This window comes from Crocodylus siamensis, chromosome 3, assembly GCF_052110815.1.
Source record: "Crocodylus siamensis isolate JL-2025a chromosome 3, ASM5211081v1, whole genome shotgun sequence".
NCBI classification, from domain to species: Eukaryota; Metazoa; Chordata; order Crocodylia; family Crocodylidae; genus Crocodylus; species Crocodylus siamensis.
In genome coordinates this window covers 150,517,612-150,539,476 of record NC_143397.1, presented here as the reverse complement: position 1 = coordinate 150,539,476, position 21,865 = coordinate 150,517,612, and the positions used below count along the sequence as shown (strand labels likewise).

The 21,865-nt window shown below is 40.4% G+C and overlaps 1 long non-coding RNA gene across 2 annotated transcripts in view; it reads right to left on the bottom strand.

The window, feature by feature from the left end:
- LOC149868999 (uncharacterized) overlaps window positions 1-21,018 on the bottom strand; it is a 220,328-nt gene extending 199,310 nt beyond the window's left edge. For both annotated transcript variants that reach the window (XR_016441046.1, XR_016441045.1), the window contains exons 1-2: window positions 20,911-21,018; window positions 19,532-19,625 (exon numbers count right to left, since the gene is read on the bottom strand). This is a non-coding gene — a long non-coding RNA (uncharacterized LOC149868999). The remainder of the gene's footprint in view (window positions 1-19,531; window positions 19,626-20,910) is intronic.
- Window positions 21,019-21,865: the final 847 nt, after the last annotated feature.

The following is a 21,865-nucleotide window of genomic DNA, read 5'->3' as shown; positions in this document are numbered from 1 at the left end:
TAAATAGATATATATCTATATCTATGCGTGTGTGTGTGTGTGTGTGTGTGTGTTAGATAGATATCTATATCTGTGTGTGTATGTGTGTGTGTGTGTGTTTTCATTTCCAGGGTAAGAAATGTATCCTTTCCTAGCATACATTAATCCTTATATTTCAGTGACTGATAGGACATAATAATTGCTTGTGTCATTCACTAGTGTAATATTTTTTAAATGTGCTTACCAAATGACCTTAAAACATTTAAACACAAGATTTAAAGCATTACAGCATTACTTAACCATTGTGTTCAATTTTATATGCAGTTTGTTTCCTGTCAGTTCTAGTGATGAACTTTGTAAAGGAAAGCTAATACCAGGGCTTGAAGATAAACCCTTCCAAACCTGGGAGTACAAAGTAACTATGCTGAACAATACCAACATGCCATGTAAGCAATGTGAAACATAGGGTTTAAACCTTTTTGAGCCCAAACGTTCAGGAAATGGCTAGACTTTAGGCTGAACATAATTATAAAAATTGTTACAATTAGTCTCATCCTTTACGTCTTTCCTTGAGTCCCCCTGCTGATGTATTTGTTTCTACGACCACACTTTACCATGTTTAAAAAAAAACATGTTTTACCTCTTCTCCATTACTGTAACTGATGTAAACTCATCCAGAGAGCAGGAAAAGTGGACTATCTGACTGTGGAGAGTATATAGTAAAGCTGATTCTATGAGAAGTGGTGTCAAAGGCACAAATTAAATGGAAAATTTCCCCCCTCCAATCTCTTTCATTTGTTTTAATATTAAGTGTTGCAAATAATAAGAGTAGATAAAAGTATTTATAAAGACGTAATTTTTTTTAAGTTTATATTGTCTCTCTAAGAGTGAATATTTCGTAGTTATCACACAGCTTCCTAAATCACAGAGCTCAAAGTGAAAGCAGAAGGTAACCACTGCTTCTGAAGTAGTACACTCTAGTAGAGCGATGCATACAATGCACTACATATGTGGAACTAATTAACATTCAGCTAACTCCTACTGAAGTTGGTGGGAGGTTTTGCTTTTAGCTTCAGTGGGAACAGGATAAAGCTCTAAATTTATGATAAGAAACTGACAACACATAACTATTTACATTTTCCCTCCAAATACTAAAAGTGATTAGGCTGCAGGGTGGACTAATCATCTGCCAAATAGCTTCTATAAATAAGACATGAGTTATAGATGTTTTAAAAAATGCATTCATTACTCCGCAGCCTTTTGCCGCAAAAAAGTCAGAACAGGGGACCTGCAAACATTTATACTCAGGAGTAGCATTACTGAATGGTGCTACTTTCAATAACACTTCTCCTGTGTGCACCTTTTGCAGGATCAGGTCATAATAATCATCCAAGTGGTTTTTGCATGTTAAAAAACACCTAGTCAGTCTTTCTTCATGTTCTGAGACTGAGCTGTTGCTGCTGACGCTGCTTTGAGAAAGGAGAAAAGAACAGATACAACCCATCTGGGAAAAGGAAAACCCAAATAGGGCATGGGAAAGGATATTGATACAGCACCCGGCTGCTTAGCAGACATTTGAGATTACTAGGTCCCTGACCCAAAGAACTTGTGATCTAGGACAGACAAAGTCAGGTCAAATAAATAGGGAAGGCAGGGATCTGAAATGACAAAAGAGGATTGTTAAGGATGGGCAGCTTCTCACTTGTTCCAGGTTGTAAAGAGAGTTATAGTGCTTTCTTTCTTGTGTTTGTGTTGCTTAGAAAAGGACTCGTAGTAGGTTTGATATTTAGAATAAATGTATAAAGTTGAGAACGTGAGAGAGAGGTTTGTGAAAGGGCTAAAGGGAAGGGGAGGGACATGTTGCATAATTGGGGAAGAACGATGAAGTAGAAGCTAGATCCAGAACAGGACTTTGGCACTGCAATACTGGCTAGTGCAACACCTGCCTTTTAAAAACCTGTCCTCCCTTTCCAGTGAGGAATCTGTAGTCCTGAACTAGACACTTAAGCACCCAGTATTCATGAGCAGAATGAGATACCTCAGAATGGGATCCAGAATAACAAACACACTGAGTGGGGAGCCACCTAGAGGTAGCTATTAAAAAATATGGAGGAAACGATTGTCTTAATTGCCCATCTCTGGGCTTGGATGCATCTGGATTAAGTGGCAGCTGAGTGGAGATTTCCAGGACTCAGGTACCTAAATTTCACCCAAATCTTTTTCAAGTTCTAACCCTGAGAGCCAAGGTTGGGCAGGAATCCAAAGTCATCTGTGAAGATTAGTATGTGCTGAACAAGCTGTGGAGAAAGGAGAGTGGAGGAGGTAATACAAGCCAGTAAGGCAGAGAAAGGGAAGGTGCATAATATTAGACCAGCAAAAACATGTTTGAAAGGAATTATAAATGAATTGCACTTGCCTAGATACACTGACCACATGATATTAGAGGTGAAAAATAGAGCCGTCTCCCTCCACATGATGGAGAACAGAAGGAAGGTTCACTATCATGGCAGAGAAGACTTGGGCAGTTTTCAGTTCCCTAATTGATTAGGGTGGGCAGAAGCTTGCATTGCTGCTGCCCCCAGAAGGAATCAAACTGGGGAGGGGGGAAGATCTCCCTAAAACACTTCTGAATGTGGAATTCAGGCAATGTAGTTCTAGCTCCGCTTTCAAAAGACAGACAAGGAACTGCTGGTTCTGCTCTCTGTCATCTGGCCAGTATATTTCTGTTGTTCCAATAAATATCTGCCCCCTCTCAGAAATGGTTCTCAAAATAGCTGTTTCCTTCTTGTCTGCAAAAGGAGAATCTTGGGAAGTAGGTTTGGGTTCTTCCTTTTCCTGTTAAGGACCACAGGTTTACTGTTTAAATTTTTCTTTTTCACCACCCCCTACATTTCAGTGTCTCCAAATGATCATCCTCTACATACAAAGTTATTCTTTTACCCTCTCTAAATTGAGATCATTTCTCTCAGTTGTGGGTGGGAGTGAATAATATTCTGGATTTTACTTTTCATCCTCTTTCTATTGCATTCCCCAGAGGAGATCTCTGTTTTCCCCCAAAAAAATCCCTTGTGGCCCAATGAAACCGTGGGTGCAAAGATCGGTCTGCCTTCTAGCAGGGCTTAAAAGAGGAGACAGTTGTTTCAGTTTCTAAATGTTTAAACCAGGCTGCATTACCAAAATTCCCTCTTTTTGCAGTAGTTCATGTAACTCCACATGAGGTCATTCATCCATCCCTCATCGGAGTTGATATGGTGTTCTGAATTAGGGTTTCTGCCTTCAATGCTAATCACAGGTCTGACACTGACTCCTTCAGTCTCTGGGCCCTGAAGAGGCTGCTGCCACAGATAATCCCCCATCAATTTAGGCCATGTCTCTACTGTCTCCCCACCATGCCCTGGACATCAAGCAAGGACCATACTCATTGCTACTCTGTCTGTACCCACACTAGGCATTTAGGCAGCATCAGTGGCTTAGCGAACTCTTGCGAGCATGCTTCTCTAAGCCACCTACACTAATGCAGGAGGTAGTGGACAAGGCTCATTTCTTGGTTGTACTCTCAAGCTTGTCAGGGAGGCATTAGAGTTGCTTTGAGGTAGCTAGAAATGTAAATGGTGCTCTTAGTTCACACTTAAAGATAAACTTGCAAGGGGAAATAGTGGGCTTGAACTTTTCTTGAAGTACTTGTACACCAACACACAGTGTTACCAATGCTTGCAAGTTTATGAGATGTTTTGCTGTAACTAGTGTGCTTTAGTTCCCCTAAAGCTCCAGCTTCTGGAGTCAAGTCATTAAGCATGTATCTCTGCTCATAGTTTGGAAATAAGACAGTTCTATCCCTCTAGGGTGCAAGGCGTAATTAAAAATGTGATTCATAAAGACTTGAAACCAGTAAGGAAACCAAACAAGCCAAATTCCATTGCTTTTAATCCAATGTCATGATTTGTGAATGCCTTGGATTAGCAACAGAAATAGAGACAGTCTATACAATACAACACCTAAAACAGAAGATGAGTTGATAAGGAAGCTACTTTCAATAAATTAAAGAGCAATATTGATACAAATATCTCTCCCCCAGTACAAATAGAAACAGTCATTTTTCCAAAATCATTTGTCAGGTTGATAATGTGTCAGGTTGATAACGTTGATACTGTATGATTAGAGCCAGGGACTAGAATCAAAGAGGTTTTGCTGTGACTCAATTTCCCTATTGGTAAACTAGGTATTATAATCTCTGTCTGCCATACAGGGGAATGGTAAAGCTTAATTAATTGGTTTTAAGGCTTGTAAAGTGCTACGAGAGCTTGGTTGAGAGGTGCTAAGGCATGTGAATGTCCGAACATACTGAGCCTGATGCTCCAGAGCCTTGGGCCTTGCATAGTCATTTGCATCTCTGCAGATTGGTATAAAGCTATGAACAGGCACACATGAATGACATATTCTGGATGGGTAGTATGACACACTCTCTGCACAGTATAAGTGACTACATAAGGTGCAAGGCAGTAGAGAATCAGACTGTTTTTGTATTTGCAAAAATAAAGCGATGAAGAGTGTATCAATGCCCAGCTCAGTTTCTGAGATTCACCTGGTAAAAATGGTGCAAATGTGCAAGCATATTAATTTGAGTATGTAGTACAGTCATAAACAAAATGATAATTTCACCTTTTAATGATGTAGTTTGCTTTTAAATACTTTGGTCTTCTCTAGGTCAGTACTACTTTCCCACATAGCACTATCACACTGTTCTCTTAGGTCCCCTGACACCCTAATTCCAACCTTGTGTCACTCACGGTCATCAGTCAATAGTGTTACAAAGTCAGCTGAGACATGGATTTCTAATAAGATTAAGTCTCATCAGTGTGGTTTTAGTCCTTTCCTTTTCTGAGGCACAGGAACAGTATCATTCAAGACTTCCAGTTCTAGCTTCAAGCACCTGCTGAAATCCGTATGTGAAATAACTCCCCCCCAAGAAATCTACTGTCCCATTCTTTCTTCTTTGGCAATCTGTAGAAACAATTAAATGAAAACGGGAGGCAAAAATGTTGCAGGGTTGTGCTGATTTTGCTGGGATTTTTCTCTACAGCAATTAGCAAAGTAATATTTCAGTCAGCATGTGCTTTCATTATTGAACAACTAACTCCAAAAAAAAGAAGAGTCAGGGTCAGTACTTTGATTTCAAAGAAACTCCTTCCACAGTATTCCTTCTTAACTTCTGTACATGCTAGAATGTGTATGTTGTTGAGCTCATTCTTTGCCAGTGAGGTAGTTATAAAGCCGTGTATTTGGGGATGCAATACTTTCTTTACTATGCCATTGAAATGGTAAAGCAAACACTATAAATTCCAGTGTGTTTGATGTTTGTATCTTACAGGAACTTTTCTAGTCAATTTTCCTGTAAAAAGGTATTACACCCCTTTCTTTTGTGAAGGTAACTTGTACTTCGTGTTGGTGGTTGTCAAGTGGCTGCCATAGCAATCTAGGAAAGACATTTCACCCACTTTCTATAGGAGAACCAAGCCCCCTGTCCTCCTTGCCACCCCAATCCCAGATACTGTATCTTTGAGTGACAGCTGGATTTTGAATCCCATGGGGAGAGTCTATGCCTCTTGACAGATTCATTGTGACACTGCCCAGACTGCGTGCAAACTGGCAGACAACTCTGTTTGCCAAATGTCGACATTGTCTAATTGGCATTTCAGCCCACTTCTCATTTTTAATGGACATGCAAAACATCCAGCCAGCAGAGTGGTGAAGCAGCAGCATTAGCATGTTGCTGTATCACTCAGGAGGCCTCAGGCTCTTTTGGCCAGCTGTGGATTGGCACTGGCATCCTGTGTGAAGGCAGGTACTTGAAAGCTGCTGGGCGAAGGAATAAACCAGGAATAAGTGAGGTGGGGAAGAAACACAATGAAAGGTCCTGGCTGCTAAAATAAGGTAACATTTGTGGTTGCTAAGCTGACCTAGGTCTCCTCTCCTCTATTGTAGAAAAAGCATCTATTCCCGTTGGAAGAAACTGCTCTGTGCAAACAAGAAAAGGGTTGATATAAATGTACTGAGCAATAAAAAGTCACAAGATACATTATATTCAGAGATATCACACCTTCAAATGAGGAATTCAGAGTAAAACACACAAAGCAGGCCATCTGCTGAAACAGCTGAGAGATGGCAACCCATACATTACTGTGGCTGTCTATTCATTCATAATTGTTGCCCACATCTCAAGAAATAGATCTGTTTCTCTTTTTCATATCTATCTGCCTGGCCTGTCAGAGCTGTAGTAGATTACTTTTTCTCACTGTACTAAACTGTGGTTTTCCAAATAAATTATTACACCACTCTTGGCTTGCAGCAATAGTGTGGCAGAATGGATAAACAATTCACGTGGCTCAGCCATCACTCTAAATCTTCATCAGACACTGTTTCAGTGGCTGCACCCCTTTATCTTAAACATGTCATTCCTAATTTCTTGTCAGAGGGTCGCTCCGCATTATTTCATATTGTTTTAAATTGCAGTACACATGTCCGTGAAAAAATAACTAAACAAAACGTTGCCTGAATTGACTGAACAAGGTGTGTGTGGGGGGGGAGGTGGGGGGAGTCAGAGTTCTTGAAGCTTTACTGTAATTAGTGTCACATGAGATTTTTAAATCTTACCACTCTCCAAATAAAATATGTGGCAAAAAAATGTCAAAGCTACCAGATAAATGCACCACATGTTTAACAGTTATAATTAAGCTATTCTGTCAGTTAATTCAGAGACAAAATGCAAAGAGATGTGGTAACACATATAATCAGGGCTTGTTTTTAAAGCTAAATAGGAAAAGCTAAAGTTTGAAATGAAAATATTTCTTTAAAAAAAAAAGATAAAGAAAAAAGAAAAAAGTCCTACATTTTTGCATACACTCTTTAAATGTTGTATTAATAATGTTGTTTCATTATGCTAGAGTTTGTTATGGTACACCAGTTCTTTTGGTAGATGCACTTTCACAAGTGAGGACTGTATTTACGATGAAGGCTTTTTTAAAAGCTTAACATCAAGAAGGCTTTTAACTGGCTACTGTAAAAGGATTGCCCTGTTTTAGTGAGAATTATGACATTATCCATCAGTTCAAATGCACAGTAAGCATAAAGCAAAAGCTTTTCTTCTTTCGCAATAACATTTTCCATAATACCCCCTTCTAACTGCATGCAGGTGCATGTTTTCAGCCACTCTCCAAAGTACCTTAACAATCATTACAAATCCCACTTATCTAAACTAGTGATTAAAAACCTTTAAGGAGAAGCTGTTTAATTAAAAGTAAAGTAGACATTTATTATGTGTTTAGTGTGCCAATTTTGCTATGACCTAAGAACATTCTCTAATTAAATTTTGTAATTCTTTCATATATTACAACTACAATATGATAATGCAAAAGAAACATAACAGCTAATTCAAAATTCCTGTGTACACTTCTAAAGTGTTAGCACGACTAGATTTGAAGCCTAAGGCTTAATCTTGCCCCTATTAAAATCAATAGAGATTTTTTTCTTTTGGTTGAGATCAATGTCAGGTTTTGAAAACAAAATATGAGCGGAACCAGATTATGATCTGTTTTACACTAGCATAAATCTGCAGTCCTTCTGTTGTAAGGGCTGTAAATATAATGTGCTCTCTCTAGATTATGAACAACTCTATTTACTACTATCCATTCTCTTCTAACATTTTTCATTCTGAAATTATAATTCTGTGTATACTTCCATGTATACACGTATCTCCCATATACAGGAGATCTGTTTGTAATCTTCTTTATATCAGTTCGAACTGGGGACAAATTAATGCAAGTAGACTTATACCAGTGTAAAATGTATGCAAAATCAGAATTATGCACTTTGTGTTTGTGGGAAAATGCATGTACTTTATTATATGTAATATAATCCATACACAAATTAAAATGTGACAAGCCTGAGGTTGTCTCTCTGTTCACTAGAAAATGAGATGTCTGTGTTCTCTCAGTAATAACTTGATGAATCAGTCATTTAAAACATTACTATAAAATGTGAGCATAGCCACCGTACCTTTATTAGGCACAGGACACTGACAGTCACGTGAAAACACACCTCTGTGGTTCAGTTTTTTATCGTTATTACTTTAACAGTGACATTTGACCTCTTTAGCTGCTTGTGTGTAGTGAAGTGTTCCTAGCTCACACCTGGTGTCGGTAATAAAGCACAGCATGCATAAATAATGAAGATATGTTTGTGAAACTTCACTAAGTGGCAACTGCCTGTGACAGAGACCCTACTACTAGTACTTACTGCAGTAAAGGCTTGTTAATGGAGACTGCTCAGTGGATGACAAAATGACCCAATTAAAGTTTATTCCAAATGACATCAGGGTCATAAAAAGAAACAAAAGAGGAGGAAATGGCTTTGGTGGACTGAAAATATATTGTAATTTACATTATTACATCTACACGTCTCTACTTCATGCTATTTTGGGAGACTGCCATATTCACTTGGAATAACTTGTATTTAAAACCAGTTTAATGAAAAGAATGATTGCTTATTTATTATGCTGAGAAATGATAGCTAACAATGTGCTATAGGACATCTTTTCCAGCAAAGGCTCTAGGAAGAATTTCTTTTGAGAATGGGGGTAAGGGAGCCATTTCTCCTGTCAGACATGGGATCAGAGGCACTCAGAACAAACAAGGGATTTCAAATTCAAGTAGTCAGTCCATTTGGAAGGAAAGGACTCTCATATATGCAATAAAGTGTGCCTAGTGTAGGGTTTGTTGTATGCTGATTTATACTGAAATTTCTAGATCAGGACTGAAACTGCAGGCCTCTTGAGGACTAGACATATGGCCCAATTTACAGAAAAGTTATTTGCTCTTAAATGGTCCTTTCATAGGAAAAGAGGAAACGTGAGTAAATGAAAGGAAACTGAGGTGCCCCAATGAGAAATCAGCAGGTAATAAAGTGTCAGTGATTTTGAACCACCTGCAGCTAATTTTCCATTGGTTCCTATCATGATTCTACATAGGGAAGGAGGAGAGACTATTGCCTTAAATCCCTTTTGCATGCAGTAACTCAGATGATAGCATATCATGTATCTAATGCATCAGTTGGGTCCAAAGAAACAGTGTAATTCTTTTTTTCAGGCAGATAGGCACAGTAAGGAGAGCACTGGAATAGACCACAAGTACTGCTGTGTTTATAGATTGTCCAAATTAAAAAGGAGTAATTCAGTTCACCTCTGGCCACAAACCCCAAGCCCAGCTCAGAGCACTGGACTGTCCATAGCAGTACTTCTAAGAGTGGCAGAAAGCCAAACAATTTGCCAGACACTAAAAATATTAAACCAATGACACAAGGGCTGAGTAGAAATGAATATACTAGATTAAATGAGTCCTGTTGCAGGGGCAGAAGCATAGTAGTACTAACAATTAATACTTGTCATGTATACAGTGCTTTCACTGGAACATATTAAGAGGCCAGAGTCTGACACATTTACCTTACACTAAATAGTATCTTATACAAGTTACATAATGTATTCCTCAGTATAAATAAGAGGGACAAAAATCAGTTCTGATTTAATTGAGCCTTACAGCATCCTGGTGAGATAGTCAGTCAGATATCCCCATTTTACTGGAAGCAAGATTAATACATCAGTCCAGTATATCAGTTTTGTATGCCAATGTGAATTACACTGGAATTAGCAACAGAGATATGCATCTATCCTGGGATACCAGACAGTTGTTCTGCCACCCTAACACTAATTCAGCATGGATAATAGTCTGCTTGCCACTGTAAACAACTATATAGGATAGCCAGGGACAGATGAAATATAAACCACTGTATTTTCAGCAATAAAATTTTTCCCCTGATTCTTTCAGGGATAATTTTCCACCAGATTGGGCAAAAATACCCCGGTTTCAAGGTCTGCATCATCTATCTGTTAATTTTTTACACAACTGGAATTTCAGTTATATCTATGTCAATGTTTAATCTGTCCTGGACTTCCCTATTAACTATTATGCCATGATTCTATTTCAGTATCACCAGTCTTTACTAGAAATGGCCAACTGGCTGAGAAAAGTAGAGTGACAGCCGACAAACAGAAAGCCAAAAGAAAGTGGCTGATACAAAATTAGATGCTGGCTTAACCAAGTTGAGGAGCTCTATCATTTAATTTTATTTCAGCATTAAAACTAGAGCAAAATGAAATCTGCCAGAAATCTCCAGACGGCCAGTTTAATATGCAAACACATTTTCACAATAATTAGCTTCTTTTGTAGTGAACTTGTAAAGTGCAACAGTATATTAATGGAATACAGTATGATAACCTTGAATGTGATGCTTTAATTTGTTTCACTAGAAAAATTGACAAAATAAATGAAGCCACACTTGTCATCATAAAAAAACATCCCAGCCTCTCAATATGAAAATGATTATTGACCCTTGATAGTTAAATACCTTCAAATGAGAAACGAAGCAGTTATATTTGAGCCAATTAATCTCCACTATTCCATTTGCATTAGTAAGGGGAAATATTTTTCTTACATTCTGGTCCCCTTGTTGTACTGCTTGGCATGGATTTCCTTAAGGCAGAGGGAGATCCCTTTCACATTCCAGGAATGGGCATATTACCAGTCCTTGTACAAGCAGCATGAAAAAAGATCACCACCCTATATGTCTAAATACGTAACTGACTTGCTAATCAACACCTCTTCTGAACTGTTTAGGGAAGTGAAAATCTTTGCTCATATGACACATACTTCTACAGCTCCTAAAAATACTAGATTTTTAAATAAATATGTATTTGTCCTATAAGTTTAAGGAAATGGGATAGCTGCATGTATGTCTGTTTTAAGCATAATAAAATAGCGGACTAGTTCAGAGTGATTTACTACAGAAAAGAAAATCCTACTGCTGTAGCCAACTCTCTGTGACATTTATCTTCCATGTAAGAGTTTGTTAGCCCTACCATTCTGATTAAATTCCAGTGTAGGCAGTTATATCTACCTATATATAATTTCCCCATGCTTTCAGTTGGAGATGATATTTTTCACTTGCAGTACTCAGAAATCTCCCAACTAAATGTTTCTCAACTAAGGGGAAAAAAACCCAACTTTTCATTGAAATTAAAACTTTTCCTTTTCAGTTTTTTTTTGGACAAAATTTCCTTTTGATGTGGGAAAAAGACATTTTGATAAGATTGAAACATCTTCATTTTTGACATTTTCAGGATGGAATTTTTTTTTCATTTTGAAGTGATTGTGTGTGATTGTATTATAAATGCAGAGCTAAATTCTACTTATGCCTACCATGTCACTTATACCTATCAAGTCATGCTAACTTTCTTTTGTTAAAATGTGCAGAAGAATTGATCAGTTCTCTCCAAGAATATTATTTTTGTTTTGTTAAAAATAATAGGCATAATATCTCAATGTTAAGAAGTAGCCTCATTGATATGCCACTCAAAACCACTCTCTCAAACAATTGACTTCAAAGGTAAGCAAACACAGGTTCTGAAGAAAAAATTAAAGAAGCACATCCCAGATCCAAAGGTCCTCCAATTGGAACATCTTGTTTCTAGGTCCCAGGTAAGTAAAGCTAATAATTAGGCTGTGTACACATATCCAGATAATTGAGAAGTCTTCCAGATTTCTTCTCCTGGTAAAGAAATTTACCCACAGTCATGTGTACACACATGAATGCTAAGGCCCTGAAGAGTGGACAGCTTTAAGTGCTGACACTGTGCTGCTGGTAGAGGAGGTGTTATGCACACAGCTCAGCGTGCTCTGCAGATTCCTTTAGTCTGTTTGGTGACAGATGACAGCAGTGCAAAGGACAGCCCTGAATGGCTCGCTTAGATTTCCCATGACCAGCCTGTGTTTTCCTGCAGCACAAGGTAAGGATAATGAAGGGTGTGTATTCTCCATGCTGGAGTAGTAGAGTCCAGTGAGTCACACACGTCTCCCTGGCCTAAGGCCTTGTACAGACATTCACTTTCTCCTGAGAGAATTGCTGCTCTCCCAGCAGAAACCACAAGTGTACAGATGTTCAGGCTTTTTCTCCCAGGGTACAAATGGTCGCTCCAAGAGAAAAATAGCCTGAGAACAACCAAGGTTAAACCACTTCCAGGAGAGTTTCTCCTGGGAGAGCAAATGTGTGTACATGCCATAGCTTGTCTCAGAAACCAGAATGAACATAGTTCTTCAGCACCCCTCCCCATCTGCTCTCCAACCATTTGAGCCTTATATTGGAGCTGTACAGGACTTTGGAGTAGTCATAGATGAATTTCTAATTTATGGAAGACATTGAGATACTTGATTTTGTTTCAAAGCTGCAAATTTCAAAATTTCACTAGCCCAAGTTTTCACCAGTGACCATCACATACTTTATTATACAGCCTGCAGGCACAGAGTGGAGTGAATGTTCTTCATCCATTTGTCCTGGCCCTGAATTAGGAATGGATTCCAACTCTTCAACTTCTTCCTCATGCAGGTTCATTTAGACTAAAGGCCTAATTCTTTACTCACAGAAGTCAATGGCAATGCTCTCTTTGGTTGCAGTTGCTGCAGGGTTGAGCCCAAACATCAATAACTTCAGCTTTATACAGTGAGGTGGATTTCACCCTTAAAGCCCAATCCTTCTTACAGTTAATATCACCTCCTGTTGGTATCAAAGACAATTTTGCCATTGAATTAAGCAGGAATAGTCATTGGGTATACATTATCCTTTCTTCCATAACAGAGATCACAGTAATTGCTACTTTGCAACAGAGTTCAGGGAACATTTGAACTGATATGTCTGATGCTTTCAAGTGCAGCTGTATTGAAATGCAAAGAAATATGAAATACTGGGCTAAGTTTACATATTTTTCAAAACAGGAAAGAAACACTGGGCAAAATCCTTTGGCACCAGTAGCCAGGGAGTTTTGCCATTGAGTTCACTAGAGTCTAGATTTTATCCACAGTTTTCATCTCTAGAAAAGATGCTGTACATATCTTTTATACAGTAATTTCTTTGATACCCCCAGTCATTTTATAATGTAATTTTTCAGGCAGTTTATCTGGAAATATTGTATCCACTGTATCTAGTTGTTAGAGATTTTCTCTGAAGGCATTATTATTTTTAATAATCCTCTGAAGTTTTGTTAAATCAGTATAAAATTTGTGCTCAATAATGCATAGTCTAGGTTTGGCTTTTGTGTCAGATTAGTTCAACTTAAATTTCTGCTGCCATACCAAATAAAAATGTTATTTCTGTTATTTTCCCTTCTTTCTTGTTCACGAGTCTAGCTTTCAAGCATCTTAAATCATCTTGATGGTTTACAGAAAAAAAATACAGATTTTAAGCTTATATGCTCTTCATATGTAAATGCCTGATTATCAATCAGAAGTGCACTGGGACAGAAAGTAAGTTTTCTTTATTCATTCAAAATTAAATAGTAGTATGTTTCCCGAGGAACCAAAAATATGCAAATTGTGGCAAAGTATTGATTGCATACTAATGTAATGTTGACAAGGCAGAATAATCATGTTTGCAGGTGGGAGTCTTATATACACTAGGTAGCACACATTTTACTGATTGTATGGAACTATAATTCAAGCGGTATACGTTTCTGTAAAATAAAACTGTATTCACATACTAAAACCCTCCTACTACATCATGATAAAATGTTATGATCTTTCCCTGAGATTGATTAACAAAAAGAACCAGTGTCTAGTATTAAATCTAATGTGAATGACATTTAAGGTCATGAAAGGTAATCTTAGTGGTACTGGAATCTTTTAATCTTATTTGCAGATTATTTCATCAGTGGTTTCTCAGAGTTGCAAAAGGATTTTATTCTAGTATCTTTATTATTTAATTAAATGTTGAAAGTTCAATGTACTGTGTATTTCTTACATTAAATAAATAAACATTATCTTCTATATATCCCAGAACACTGGGAGTTACAAGAAAAAGAACACCATAGTCTCAGGAATATATAGGCCCAAATTCAGGAATATGCAGGCCCAAAGTGGTGCTGTAAAAATTTGGGTCATTAAGAGGTTTGGTGTAATTATGTAGGAAAATGATTGCAATGAAATGAAATAATCTGTGTGCATTAACATTTGGGGATTCTATCATAGAATAAAATACCAGTGATTTTAACTTGCACCTTTTTGGTATAATACAAAATTAAATTCAGCCCTGAGAAGAGTGAAGGCATTTCACACTGATGTTACCTGATCAAATTCATCAGGGTTGAAAAACCATTGCCTTCAGGGATGTTTCATCAGGAAACATCATCTTTCCTGGAACATCATCTTTGTATTATCTTATATTACCTATCAGTTTTTAGGAGGGGAGGACGTGCAGCATCCTGTCCTCTTTCCTTGTTCAGCATGTAAGATATTATACTGGTTTCCCATATCCATTAAATGGCAAATCTGTACGAGTTACTACTCTGCCAATTACTGCCACCTTTTTATGACTAAGCTATATAGACATCCAAGTCTGGGCCAGGTTTCTTAGGAATGAGCCCAACAATGAAACCAGAAATAGTTGCATGCATATTGTCTAAGGTCCACTCGTGTGAACAAAAAGGGGCAAGTCAAGGTAAGCCTGTGATTAACTGTGCAGTGATTACTGCACAGTTAACCCAGTGGTGGTGATTAATACCCAGGTTGGCCTCCCACAGTTTTGAGGGTTCCCATAACAAAGCCCTACTGCCTATATCCTCATGATGTCTGCAGTCATCTAGACTGATCTGAGGATATGGCCTGGGGGTTTTTTTATGCTGAGATGCTTCAGGATTATTTCCCCGAAGAATTGGATCACTTCACAGGGAAACTGGTTTGTTCTTCAGGACCAATTATGAAAAGGGCATGAGAGAACTCCCAGCTTTCATGTGATTGAGCTGGTATCATCACTACAAAGTAGATAGGCCCTAATCCAAATTAGACTAGGTTCTACTCCATGCCCCCGAGTCACCTAACCACTGCTTAAAGCACCTCCAAACTTGGGTCAAAGGATGGTGAAGGGCATTGGGTTAAAACCTGAATAAGAATCCAGCTCTCCACACAGTGTTAACATACATCCTCAGGGAGAGGTTAGAGATCAGTGAGCTGTGCCTTTCTTCAACCAGTCTTGTCAGGGGGGAGGGGAAACTTCAGTGCATAGTTAACTCCACCATAGAGCTCTAATTATTCTGCAGAACCCTATATTGCTCTCAACCTCCCTCCACCCATCCACCCTTGGTAAGAAAGTTTGAGGGGCCCGCAGTCAGCGAAGCTTTGAAACTGTATAACCAGGAAGTCAGGAAGAAACAGAAAGCTTTGAAGCTACAACAGAGGAACAGGTACTTCAGTACATATCTGAGATTCACAAATTTTGGCATCCAAGCAAACCTAAGAGCCCCAAGTAACGTACTCTGGAGAAAACTATCTGCAAAGGAGTGAATAAAGTGTTCCTCTCCCACTACCTACTTTTATGGGTTTTTCCACAGGACAGACAATCTGATCCATTTATTTACTGGCCATTACATAGCTGTCTCTGCTAGGTATTTATAGAGCAACAATTGCAAACCACTGGCACAAAGGTATTTATAGAGCACCAGTCAGACACAGTCTAGCCTAATGACTGATATTAGCATGATGTGACAAATACAAAATCTCTCTCTGAAACAGCAGGGTCCAAACAGCTCAGTTAACAAAACAGGAAACATGGTACATATATTTGCCACCATCACTCCTATCCTATTTGTGACTGTTAAGAGTATTTGTACTTCAAGTACCCACAAATAACACCACTGCATACCTGGTATGCATTGCAACATCTTGCAGTGAGGCTTATAGTTTTTGGTGGCATGTAACATGCCTAGCGACAAAAGTAAACACCCAGCATAAGCTGGCTTTTTGGCTGTAATAACCACACAGACTGCAGGATGGCTCCATGAACAGACCAGAATGGCCTTGCTTTCACTTTTGTCACAGGAATGACTGTGATCACAAAATGCTACAGCCCATGTAAGAGTAAATTCAATTTGCTTTATTAATTGGCTGTTCTATGGTCCCAACAGCTTTAGTACCTCTCAAAATGCATTGGTTATCCTCCTCCTACTCCTTTAAGTATGGTAGTAGTATTACCCCTCTTTTATGGATGTGGAAATGGAGGTATAGAAAAAGGTTAAGTGACTTGCCCTAGGTCATGGATGGAGTTGGTAGCAAGACAGGCAAAAATCATGGTCCGCTCATTCTCAGGCTAGTGCTGTAATCATAGAGCACCCTTCCACACACAGCACAGTTTTGTTGTCTCCTACCTAGGTTACTGAACTATTAAATAAAAGGAAGGATATTTCAAAACCAGTTATTTGCATTGAGTTATAGTTTAAAAGTGACTACATAAATTATTGTTGATAATATATTTCCATAGATAAAAACCCTACATAGATGTACAGATGTAAACCTACATATTCCCAGAGAAGGGAGGCACTCACAAATTGTCATTTTTGCTGAGGAGAGTGAACAATCTCCTCTTAGCCTTCCTTGTCTTGTAGTTTGTCTCTGTTAGTGACCATTACTAGACATTTCAGAAGAATGCAAGATGCTGTCTTAAAAACAAGTATAGAATAATTTGGTGGGAGTCTGGGGGAAGAAGAGGCATTAGGGTCACTTTTTTCCCCCGTCTCCAGGCAGTTCTGAAGTATAACAGTTTCCCTCCCTTATATTTTTTCTCTAATCTTATACCAGTGAATATTATTTACATGTGTGTGTTTAGAAATGTATTCCAATCCATACAGTGGACCAGTTTCAAATCTAAAATTCCAGGATTCTGATTTCAGGGTCTGGCCTGATGGGACAGAGGAATAGATTTTGCATTTTGAAAAATTATGTTCCTGGAATGTGGTACTACTGCACTTATTTCCTTTAGGATGATACAAAAAAAAATCATGTACACATAGAGCTAAAATCTCCTGCACTGGGGAGCATCCTCCCCCCTCCACCCCCATTCCCCTTCAACCACAGGTGCCTTATGCACCTGTCGAAAAACACAGCACAGTTGTGCCTATGGGCAGAAGCTGCAAACAGTCCTTCAGCTTCTTAGACCAGTCAGTTTTGCAAAGAGATATTATACATATTTGGGTGTTAATTTGAATCAAGCTCTATGTGAGTGCACAAATTAGAGAAAAGTCTCTCTCTCTCTCATTTGTATATAGAGATATGTGTATACTTCTGTGTATAAAATAGGCCTACACCCACTGAATATAATGCACATAATAAATACACATCCTACACAGTACAATGCAAAGGACATACTCCAGACCAGGAAGTCAAACATACACAAAGGAATGTGAAAATAGGTTCTACAATTCTATTCTTTTTGTAAGCAGACAGAGGCAGACAGGATGATTGACTGATCAATTGATTTTGATCACAATAATGGTGGCCAAAATCACAGGATGAGAGCATTATTGCACTATTTAAGTAAATGTTCACAATCCAAAGGTGATACTTTATCAATTTTGTCTGAAAAAGACCCACCATTTTATACATTTCACTGATGAAAAAACAGAAAGTCAATACTACTGCTGCCATTTTGTTTTACCTTGAATGAGAGTGTTGTCAGGTGACATTAGCAAAGAAATAGAACACATGCTTGGAAAGGTGCCGTAGTGTATGGCTGCATCATGCACAGTTTAATATAATATAATATAATGTAATATATATGATTTGACTCTCTGTCAACTAGTAAAGCAAGTTGTGTGCCAGGGATAGAGTTTTTGCTCTCATATTTATTGTAGCTGTCTAACTGGTTTGAAGCATTTGCAAGCAGTTTGTGAACAGCTGAAAAAAAAAGTTTCTGAGAAGTGCCCCCCAACTATCAAAGACAGCCCTGATGTGATCCTTTCAAATATTAGCCCTTGTGTCAGTTTATGTCTGGAACCTTTTCAAACATTATAATGTGTCTTGATGCCTTTGAAAAAGTTCTAACTCTGCTACACTTCTCAAAATTATCCACAGCTTACAGGATTTTTTCAATATTGGAAAAGCTAGTGTGTTAAAAATAAACTCCAATAATTCTGAAACTTCTCATATAGCTGGCTTATTCCAAAGGCCTCAGTCCCTTCTCATCTTTTCCAGAAACCTGCTTTCTTCTCCCACTATATTCGCTACACACATACACACACATACAGAGTTCTTCTTTCTTTCAGGGATTCCAAGTTTGCCTTCTCAGATCATTGCTTTTTCCTATCATCTCTGTTCCATCTTTCTCACCCTTTCCATCTTTTTGCTCAGCTGGCTTCAGCTCTTCCCTCTTTCTTTCCAAGCTGCTTTTTTGTGTGTGGGGGGGGTTCCCCCTGTAAGAAACTTTATCACATATGTACTATATGTGGTAGGGCACACTTTCTGTTCCCCAGTCCTCCTTGCATTTCTCTCTATCGTTAATACTAATCCAGGCCACATTTCCAAATTCATGCAGGTTACCTTGTAGTAAGGTATACCCCCAGTGAACTTAGTATTTACTGCTCTGGCAGTTTGCATGAGCACCATTAACAGCACCAGCAGCAGAAAAAGTGACATTAAAAACATAAAGAAGTTGCTTTCACAGACCAGTGTCTTGCAAAAAGCTTCCATTCCAGTTGAAACCACAAAGTTCAAGTGGCTTCCGAATGTACTCAGAAGCTTTCTCCCATTCCTGCAAAACATGACACAATGGTTAACATTTAAAGACCAGCATCCTTATCTTTGGATTAGATGGTCTTTCTCAGTTTGGACTGCAGAAAACTAATCAGGAATTAAATGTTCCCATTGCTCAGTACCTAGTACCTTATTATCCTTTTTCACTTCTGTAAATGAGACACATTCTTATTATTTATCCTGGCATTCACTCAGACCAAGTTAGCCAAAATCACTTGGGAAACATTTGATCTTTAGCTTTTCAAAAGTAAGATTTAGCTCTGCTACTTTTGGTTCAGGCCACAACACCAGGTGTCATTTTAAAAGTTTCAAACACCCTTATAGAAAACTTGGGTACAGTTTAGCCAACTCTGACAACTAAGCAGAGGTATGTATATAGGGATGCATGTACAAGCACATCTGTACTCATGTACATGACTGTATATATACACACATATGATTTTTAAAAATACTGAAAGTACCTTTACAAATACCTAGGTTCCCCAAATTAGAAGTTCTATCTAAAAGGAGGCTCTGGTGACAGTGAGAAGCTCTTTCCTAATCAGGTGCTGCCTGTTACCAAGCAGAGTAATCTAATTTGCAAGTAGGTGACCTATATGTCTGGACATACCTGATTATTTATTCAACTAATCAAATTATATAGTGTCATCTGATGATAGGATGTTCACACTGCTGACACGATGTTATTTTTCTTCTTACCAGATAAGGGGAATTGATTCTAATCTATTTTACTTTTGTTAGTCATCAGCTCTTACACCTAGGTCTGCCAAGGGGTTTTGTTAAGTTCAATAGCACATGTATCATTAGGTCATAGTCAAGATATGCCTTTTTGAATAAAAACAGGGACCACCAGCACTTGATCAGCTTTGTCTACATACCAGCAGTTCAAGTGCCAGAGTACCTTGCAGTACCTTGCTCCCATAAGCAGGCTGGTGCATTTGCCCAGTTCCACCTCTTTTTCTCGGTCTGCGTCTGTATTAAGAGGGGTGGGGGGAAGAGAACACCATGCATTAGATGCTTCATCTCCTTAGAAAGCTCCCTTCTCCCCCCTTCTCGAGAGCAAAAGGTGTTGGAATGTTAAGTATATCTTTCCATCCCAGGCGTGTCCTCGCAATCCATGTTTTATAATTAATTTCAAAGCATGTGTCACAACCAAGACACGATGCAGTAACTTGTTTTTTGATTGATTTAATCCTCCTACAATATCTACTGAAAACGTCAACCAACAGCCCTTGGGAGGGATCAGCTCGGGGGTCTAATCAGAGCGGGGTGTGTTTGTGTGTGTGTCCCGGAGAGGGGCAGTAGCTAAAGGCCTCGGAGGAGCTCGATATTTACAAGATCCTTTTGTCAACCCAGTACATTATCTAAGGGGCGGGGGGGGGGGGGGTCGAGGATTTAGTGGGAAAGAAGAAGGCTTTTAAAATATATAATTCCGAGACGCTCCTGGAGCGGACTAAGCCTCCGCTGTGACAACGGCTGGGAGGGTAATAACAACTCATTGTTGCCATTGTGGTTCCCCTCCTGGCTGCGAAGGCGCTGACCTCTCGTACCTCGCAGGGGTGGCTTTTGCCGCTGCCGCTGCCGCTGCCTGTTGTTGCGGGGCGGCTCTCTGGATAGACAGCCGTCTGCTTTAGGCTCCCAGTGTCTAAGCTGCGGAGTCTAATCGCTGCCATCTCTGTGACCCTTAATGAGCTGGCGCTTGGGCTGGGAGCTGCGCTTCTCTATGGCTCTGCAGCAGCAGCAGCCCGGAGCCCCCGGAGCCGGAGCCAGTTCCCAACGCTGCTGGGGAGGGTGGATGCCCTCCGGTGCCTGGCGGCTCCTCTCTCCCAACCCCTCCCCACTCGTTCCCCACTTAGGAAGCACAGAAGCAAGCCTAGCCTTTTTTGGATCCTCTCCCTTTTTCTCGAAAGCTCCCCGTTTGGTCCGGAAACTCTGCGCTATCGCTCGGATCTGAGCGATGCACTCTGGCACAGGCAGAGAAATAGCCAGGCGGGGAAAGTTTGCTCGGGGGTGGGGGCGGGCGCCGGCCTTGGCAAAGTTTGGGGGAAGTTAGTGGCCAGGGTCGCGCTGCCCGGCGGCGGCGGGGCGCGGGCGGGGAGGAAACAGCCGGGGCGGGTGGCCGGGACCCGCGCGGCGCAGATCGGGGCAGGGCAGCACCGGACCGCGGGGATGCGAGGAACAAACATGCGGGGCTCCTAGAGCCAGAGCTCCCTGCAAGCTTGAGCCTTAGGGGGAAGGAAACATGCATGTGCGGTACCTGTTTAGGGAAGGCATTAGCTGGAAAGGGGAGGGGGAGCAGGCACGGGGAGAGGCAGCAGGGGAAACCTCCGCCAGGAGGCAGGACAGCACCCGGGCACCATCGGACAAGTGCTTTTGCTTCGCTGTGTCACGCTCCGGGCTCGGCGAGTTGCAAAGAGCGCATCGGGGTGTTTCAGGCGCGAGGAGCAGGACTGGGTTTCGCCCCGCTCGCCAGAACCGGGGCGATCTCCCCCCCCCCTTAAAAAAAATCAGACTGGAGAGTGGGGATATGGATGGGCTGGCAAATCTGAGGTTAGCCCCCCCCCCCTCCCTTTTCTGTCTGACACAATACGGGAACGATTTCATCGCTAAGCGGTCTCCAGCAGGAGCAGATGTAAAATCGCAGCCGAGAGCCCTTTAGCGTCGCTTTCAGCGCAGTCCTGCGTTGGATGCTGCGGCCAGCTTCGGTGAGGGGCACTTGCCTTCTCCTCCGAAACACTGCTCCCTCTCTCCGCGAGGGTGTCGAGCGGGGTGCCCGTGCTCTCAGCCAGCTTTCCCCCTGACCAGGAGGCAGTGCGCCCGCCAGAAGCGGGGCCGCTGCCCCGGGTAAATCAAACTTAGCTGCTGTGATCCTTGTCCCCCTCCCGCCCCCCCTTCCAGCTCCACTCCTCCCCGCCACTCGCCTGAAAAGCGCAAACTTGCCTGGAAATGGCACTTCAGCTTTAATGCGACTCTAACTAGCCCATTAAATATGATCAACATACCGTTTGCACGGAATGAAACCTTTCCCAGTCCTGATTGCTCCAAAGGGGAATCACGTCCTACCTCCCACCTTCCCCAGCTCCATTCTCCCAGTGTACACACACTTGTAATTACTGGTGATTGTGCTAATGCAACCCTGAGCAAAAGCATGCTGGTGCTGCGGAGAGGGGAGGCAGGGAAATACCGTTAATTTCAGGAAAATACACGTGGAT